Here is an 8,697-nt window from a genome sequence, read left to right on the forward strand (position 1 = left end):
ATGAATCAGAGCAGTCTGTGTGGCACCCCAGAACTATATGGGTCCCCCAGAGCGCTAAGCCACCCATCCCAGTAATGTGTACGCCACCAGAGCTGTTTTCCACTCCAGTAACATTTATGCCACCCCAGTAATGTCTATGCCCCTGCCCCTCCTGTAATATATATTGTAGGCCCCAGCCTCTCCTGTGATGTATATATAGCAGTGCTGTGTCAGTGTGCATGGTGTGCAGTCATGTCTGTTAGTGATGGCCATCATGCAACACAGCCACATGTCCTGGAGGAGCTGGACGGAAACAAGCGGGGGAGGTGAGTGATGCTGCTTGTGACTTCTCCATATTAATACCTCTAATGCGTCTGTGTCTGCATGTATGTCAGTGTATATGACTGTGCATATATTTGTCTGTTTAAATGTATTTTTGTGAATTTGTCTTCAAATATGTATATGTACGTATGCCTGTATGTGTGTGTCTGCATGTGGATGGGGCCCACTGAGACTGAACCAGGGACCACAAAAACCTGGAGCCAACTCTGGCTGCATTAACATTGGGATCAATAAAAAATATGTGAGTAACTCTACTTTCTGTGTATAAGTGACGACTGTGAGTTATCCTGGGCTGTATCTGTATTGTACTGTGTGTATAAGTGACAGCTGTGAGTGATCCTGGACTGTATCTGTATTGTACTATGTGTATAAGTGACGGCTGTGAGTGATCCTGGACTGTATCTGTATTGTACTGTGTGTGTATAAGTGACGGCTGTGAGTGATCCTGGACTGTATCTGTATTGTAGTACTGTAAATCTGAATGTGGCAGAAAAGGATAAGATACATGTTCATTGGATTTATATCTAAATGCTACAGTTCGTGCTCTACTGTTATGGCTAAAAATGTTTTTTCTATATTAGGATATACTTATATATGTATGTATATATACATATATATATGACCCAACACTCTGAGCCATTATCAGAGCCTGTCTTTGGATCATTTGACATACTTACGTACACAACTGTTTGTTTCAATAAAAGAATTGTTCCAATAAAGAATTACTTCTAATTTACATATCATATGAGTGCTGGATTTTTGGATTTTTTGATAGAGGGGTTGGACCCTATCCAGGTACCATTATTCTGTTGGAGTGCTGCACTTCTACATCATTTTGTGATTTTTCCTATAGTGCGAGCACCCACTTTTTGAGCATGACAAGTGAGGTTTTTTCTTACACTGCCAATGAGACAGCGGACATTGTGGGTCGCATCACGTTACAGAATGATTTTCTCCAGATTCCGGCACAGGAGCTTAAATCTCGGGATTACCAAAAGGAGTCACGAAAGCTGCAGAATCTAGAGTTACACTGTGCAACAATTGCCGAATACTTACGGGTGCAAAGAATACCGAGAGGTTTACGGGTTGGTGTTCGGCCGACCATCTTCAGCGACAATCAGGATTATTGTAACCGTTTTGAACATATTCTGAACAAATGTTCTTTTGATTTGATGACCCTAACCTTGGATTATCTCAGCCAAGCAATTTCCTCTAAACGTGAAGAAATTACAGCGATTGAACAGCAACTAATTTCAACTTCATCAGTGGAAGATTTTACGAAGATTAAAGATGACACTACACGGGATTTACTAGTATATAAAACCGAAAGTCAGAGGGTTAAACGTGAAAAATTTTTGCGTGATACTGAAGATTACAAAAATAATAGAGTCTATAGATGGCGCGACACTACTGTCCGCAGGTTTCCAAGACGTTACCAATTTTCATCCAGCGACAATTCAGCCTCAGATTCAGAGTTTCCTTATACTAGAAGACCAAAACCGGCTTTTTTAGGTCAAAGAAATCGCCGAGGCCAAAGAGGAAACCCCGCCGGGGGGGGCAGTGTCGCCGATTCAACCAGGTCTATGATAATGACCAGGTCACAGGTACGACGGACTCGATTGTAGTGAATATTTCATCCAAAAATCTTTCCTCTGACCAGGTAAATCTTCTACAAAGAGGTTTATCTTTTTGTCCATCCTATAGGTATGATAATTTCCAATTACAAATGGACCTACTGAGGTTTTACCGTAGCCTACGCATTAAAGCGCATTTCTCATCTCCTCTGACTACAGGCTTAAGACCAATAGAACCTCCTAATACAACTACTATTAACATCAAGGAGCTAGGACTTAAAATCAAGAGTACATTCATGCCACCTAAAAATAATCCTCCGGTCGAGACCTTTATAGGTTTATTAGAGAAAGATGTTTCATCCTTTTGTAAAGATGTGTCCAATAAAACATTACATTGTCCCTCCAATTTTTCTTCTAAAGACAAATTAACATTAACATCACTTATAGAGGATAAAGAGATTATTATAAAACAAGCGGACAAGGGAGGGGCTCTGGTAGTTATGGACCGATATGTATATTTACAGGAAATACGGAGACATCTAGAGGATAGAGAGGTATATGGTGTATTATCCCATAATCCTACTAACAAAATACGTGACAGGATCAGAACCGTGTCCAGTCACCACCTACAGAAGGGGGTTATTGACCAAAAAACTTATGATTATTTGCAAAAACAGAATCCCATAATACCGGTCTTTTACGTATTGCCTAAGATCCATAAAACTTTGATTAACCCACCTGGTAGGCCGATAGTGGCTGGCACGGATTCTATCCTGTCTCCTCTGGCCATTCTTCTGGAGAGGATAATTACTCCTTTAACTAAAACTACACCATCCTTCATTTTGGACACGAGTCACTTTTTACAAGTTATTAGAGATTTGGGCAGTATCCCAACTCATGCCTTCTTAATAACCTGGGATGTTACGAGCTTATATACATCTATAATGCACCATAAGGGGATGACAGCTGTACATGATTTATTGTTCAAAAATGATGTTTCTATGGAGGTACGGGATTGTTGTCTGGACCTTTTACAGATAGTCTTAACTGAGAATTTCTTCTTATTTCAGGATACCTTCTACATCCAAAAACAGGGTACCGCAATGGGGTCCAATGTGGCACCCCCCTACGCTAACGCATACATGTCTCTATTTGAGGAAAAATTTATATATACACATAAGGGATATCAGGAGCACTGTATTTGCTGGAGAAGATTTATTGATGATGTGTTTTGCGTTTGGGGGGGCCCTTTGGACTCCATCATGGAATTCCATCAACATATAAATGGGGTTTGGCCTGAACTTCAGTTTGTTATTCATTATGACTTGTCTAAGATTGATTTCCTTGATACCACTGTTACTAAAGGGAGCGATGGCATGTTACAAACGGATTTATTTGTAAAACATACGGATAGAAATAATTTGTTACTATATAACAGTTGCCATCCCAAATCTACCAGAAACTCCATTCCAAAATCACAATTTCTTAGGGTTCATAGGATAGTCAGCCAGGAGTCTGTCAAAAAACTCGTCTACAGGAAATGAGGTCCAAATTTGAAGCTAGAGGTTATCCACAGGAGGTTTTGAATACTGATATTACAAATAACATTACAACTCCATATAGGATCAAAAAGAATCGCTTAGCATTTGTACATACCTATCATCCTTTTGCGTATAAGATCCATAAATTCATAAGAAGTCATTGGGAAATACTACGAAAAGGATACCCTGACATAGAGGAATTTAAAACACCATTCCTCCCATGTTTTAGACGTCTTTCGAATTTAGGCAATAAATTGGTAAAGGCCGATATTGGCACTAGTTTAACGGGTCCCATTCAGACTCATTTATTAACCCCAAGACGTGGCATCTTCCCGTGTTTGAGTTGCCCTCAATGTAACAACGTATTGAAGGGAGATAAGGTTTCACATCCTTACAGTGGCCGGGGTTACCCAATAAGAAGTTTTTTTACCTGCGACACTTCATTTGTTGTCTACGTCATTAAGTGTCCTTGTGGCCTGTTATATGTAGGAGAAACGACACAATCAGTAAAGGAACGTATATCACAACACAAATCTACAATAAGGTGTGAGAGATTGATATTACCACTCCCATTTCATTTTCATAAACAGGGCCACAGTGTAAGTCAGCTGAAGTTTCAAGTTCTAGAACAGGTTCCCCCACATAGAACGGGAGGTGACAGGATTAAAATCCTAAAACAAAGGGAGGCATACTGGATCTTTACGCTTCAGACACTAGAACCAAGAGGTCTCAATCGGGATTTTGATACTTCCAGTTTTCTATAGTTATTTTATATTTATTTTTCTCTATTTTTCTTCCCCTTTTTTAGCAGAGAAACTGAATATGGTCTGGAAGATGGTCCAATCGTATAGGTATTCCTTTACCTCTCTCCTGTTCCCCTTTTTCCTACTCCCTCCACACTCATAGTTTTCCTTTTTCTTTCTTTTTCCGTTTTCCTCTTTCCCCTTCTTTTTATCTTTTTTCATTCTTCTTCTTTCTTTTACTTCCTTAAAAAATTTTTCTTCTCTTTTTTACTCTAGTTGGTTCATTTGGTGTCATTTTCCATCTTGTTAAAGAGCACCATCCCCATTTCCTCATTTTCCCTTCCCTTCTATCCCTTATATTATTAAATTTTCCCATCCTTTATACCCTTTATATTTTTACTATATTTGGTTCCCCTCATAAATAGCAAACTTCTCTTTCAACTTTATATTTATATTTATTGCCACTGGAACTTTCACTTATATACTCTAAAAGGTACTACAGTTAATCGTATTTTTGATAAAACAGTTGGCAGTCATTCAATATTGCGATTTTCTTTATTTTTATTGGTAGCAGCGTCACTCTGCTAGCGGTGGTATGCCTAATGCCTTACAATACAGCCTATTTCAAAAGTACATATATCTAGCGATTATGGCTACACTAGCGCTATGATGCCAACCAGGGCTTTTTACAGATTGCCATTCAGGATCGTCACTTCCGCTCCCCATAACGGAAGTGACCTCCGGTTATCTAAACTACAATCTTACCCCTTTATTAAAATCATAAATTTCTATCTATGTTCGATCATATTTACATCTTATACAAAACATTTTATACCCAATCGTTGGTTTTGTGCGCTCCTACGCTTGTTCCTGCTTGCCAACCAGACTGTTCACGTTTTGCCATCCAGCATAGTCACTTCCTGCAATTGTACCGGAAGTGACGTGACGCTGTTGGTACCCATACGCCCCCTACCTTATTAGGCGGTCTATTTAAATCCCAGACGCCAGACAGATAGGATATAGCCACCACGGACCCGGACGGGCAGTTCTCTATATAAGAACCTAGCGATTCCTATCATCTCCATAACGTTGGTAAGTGCACTTATTTCCTTCCTTCCTCTTGGCTTCTTTCTGGGTTTATGCTATTCATGATGGGAACCTTTGATTAAGTCTTTATGGTGTTCTCATCTTACTTGCACAGTACTCAGTTTCTATGGCAGCTACTTATGTTTCATTTTCCTTTATTTTTTATAGGATTTGTACTTGACATATTGTAAAGCGTGAATCAGACTTGTCCGTGATGCAGCTTTTTACTTGATAAAATTTTTTTTTTTTTTTTTTTACATCTTTTTTGTCTTTTTTCTATATTAGGATATACTTATATATGTATGTATATATACATATATATATGACCCAACACTCTGAGCCATTATCAGAGCCTGTCTTTCGATCATTTGACATACTTACGTACACAACTGTTTGTTTCAATAAAAGAATTGTTCCAATAAAGAATTACTTCTAATTTACATATCATATGAGTGCTGGATTTTTGGATAGAGTGGTTGGACCCTATCCAGGCACCATTATTCTGTTGGAGTGCCGCGCTTCTACATCATTTTAAAAATGTTAACGTTTATGGGGCCCCCACTAGATTTTCTGCCCAGGGGCCCCCACCAACCTTATTCTGGCCCTGCGTATATGGAGCAGAGCCGCATGTGTACGATGTGTACGGAACAGTGCCATGTGTGTATGATGTCTACGTAGCGGAGCTGTGTATGTAGTGGAGCCGTGGGTGCATGACGTGTATGTAGTGGATACCCCCTTTTACCACTTTATTAATCCCCAAAACACCTGTGCAGGTCCAACATAATCCACACGAGGTCCCACGACGATTCCAGCTCTGCTACATGTAAAGTTACAGCACGCGATCATGGCACATGACCGCCTTCTATGAGGTTCAGGCAGAGACTGAGCAGCGATCAGTGGTGATGTCGCTTAGGTTAGCCGCGGCCACAGTTGGAGGTTCCCACGGTCCACCACTTGTGACCGTAAATAACTTGACCTCAGGTGACTTCAGTGACCTCACCTTTCAATTCATTCACCGCTCATCACGCGACTCACTCAGTCTGTGCCTGAACATCACAGTGTACATAGGAAATACTTTCGATAGAAGCGCAGAATAGGGTCTTACCAGGTATGGCAACAGATAAACCAAGGTAATTTAAACCCAGAACGGCTGCTTTTCAATCCAGTAATTCCCATAATTTCATACCAAATTTCATTACCACATATAGTAATAACTGTGTTTTTATTAGAAAAGTTTTGGAAAAACATTGGAACATGTTATTAAAAGATCTTATTTTAAAGGATGTTATGCCTACTCATCCGGGTATCACTTTTAGAAGGGCCCTTACACTGAGAAATATTGTAGCCCCCAGCAGGTTGAGAAGTTCCATGGGTATGACGTGCCCACGGGGTCTTGGGGATTACTCGTCACCGGGCCGGTATTGGTTTGGGATGTCACAGCGGCCGTGCCCGGTTCCATGACCCCAGTGGTGTCAATAATAGTGGAGATGGGGTGTGGAGTTTGTATTTGTGACGACATCTGTGGTATGCGGCCAAGTATTAGCCACCGCTGCGGGAGGTCTTCTATGGTGCGGATGATCACGCAGCTTGGATGGTACAGCTCTCCACAGGCAGAGCTCATGCCCCAGGGAGGATGTTAGGAGTAGTAATCGCCTATGGCACAGGGGTGCGATGATGGGAGCTCCGGCAATGACGGGACAGCACAGAGGTTGCAGTCAAAGTTCTTTACTCACTGAGATTACACCGCCTTGGCAGTGCCGTGCTCTGTTGTTATGGTCTCGAGCCAATCCAGGATAGTTAGGAAGTTGAGGCAGGTGTTTCCTTCTGTGTTTCCTTTCCAGTGGTCTTCCCTCCACCACAGCTTATGGACTGTGGAACGGGTCAGGGGTGGTTGCTGCACTCCTCGTGAACTCTGGGATTCCCCTTCTACCTAAGAACCCGGGTCGAGCCTCCAGCTCCAGACCATGGGCCCCTTTCTATTCTGTCTTCTTTTCCTGACGTCTCTGTCTGATGCCTTCTCGACCCCCTTCCTGGGTGTCAACCTGGCACTAACTGAATTTTGTGTGAGATGGATCCTAACTTCACCTGAAGGTGCGCCGCCTCCTGGGTTGCTGAACTAGTGGGCAGGAGGTCCCATACCTGTGATTGCCACCCTCGGCACCTACCCTGGCCTAGTCCCAGTGAAAGAGCTCCCGTGTTATGTGTTAGAGTGGTTTACCGGTGATGACCTCCTCAGTATCCAAGAGGAATACTGCACCCCAGATGAGGGCCGTCTCAGATGTCAGTCTTATTTTATTGTATACCTGATAGAATGCGAGTGTAATAAACAGTATGTGGGCAGGACCTCTCAGACACTCCACAACAGACGTCATTCCCTCAGGCAGAATATTAAAACTGTTTTTTACTACATGGACTCTCTAGGCATTGTAAGGTAGTTCATAATAAAAATATGGCTTTAAGGGTGACCCCATTGAACAGATCGCTCCTAATACCCCTAACAGAGTGGAGGTGTTAAGTACAAAATAAACATTCTGGATATACAAATTAAACACTTTGAAGCCTATAGGTTTAAATGAGGTGACAGATCTGTGTTATTAATATTATTTTATCAATATATTTTTATTCAATTTAATAGATTTCTTGGTTTTATATTATTTATTTATATTATGATAATTTTATATTATCTTAATTCATGTCCTGACTTTTAAATATGTTTCATTTTAATAATGTTTATATTTATACATTTATATAACTATAAATTGTATATGATTGATGCTAATGGTTCATGTTTCTAATTGAGGGAAGGGGTGCGTGATTATGGGGTCCTGTGTGTGGTTATTCCGGCACTGTCCTTCGCACTGTAGTCATGCGGGAGGGCTTCTCGTTTGAAGCTTGTGAACTTTCCGTAATCTGCGCAGACGCAGTGAGGTAATTACCACAGTCTGGACTATTTTATCCCCCACGCATGCGCAGTGTGGTTCTCTCCCATGGACCTGAACTCCTGTTCCCCTCACGCATGCGCACTCCTGCTTTGCTCTGGCATTCGCTTTCTGAACTTTCACAGCTAGAATCACTATACTAAGGAATACAAATATATGGTGCACATCAACACTCCCCACCAATAACTAATATTCTTTAATTCTATTAAAACTCATTATTTCAACATTCCTTTTTGTTTTTAAAACTGAAGAAATGTTCATTAATTACTTTCCTCCATGGATTTTTCTTCATTGCTTCCTGAGCAGCTTCATCTGTATTTGCACAACATGAAAACCCGCAGGCGGACCGCCATCTCCATGGCTTCTAACTGGGTCTGTTTAGGGCCTTTATACAAAAAAATAAATACATTTAATTTTCACCCATATTGCCTTTTTGCTTATATTAACTCCTTCTACAGTAGTACGTTAACCTCATATGTACGATTGCCGCACG

Source organism: Anomaloglossus baeobatrachus (assembly GCF_048569485.1).
Source record: "Anomaloglossus baeobatrachus isolate aAnoBae1 chromosome 5 unlocalized genomic scaffold, aAnoBae1.hap1 SUPER_5_unloc_27, whole genome shotgun sequence".
Classification (NCBI taxonomy): domain Eukaryota; kingdom Metazoa; phylum Chordata; class Amphibia; order Anura; family Aromobatidae; genus Anomaloglossus; species Anomaloglossus baeobatrachus.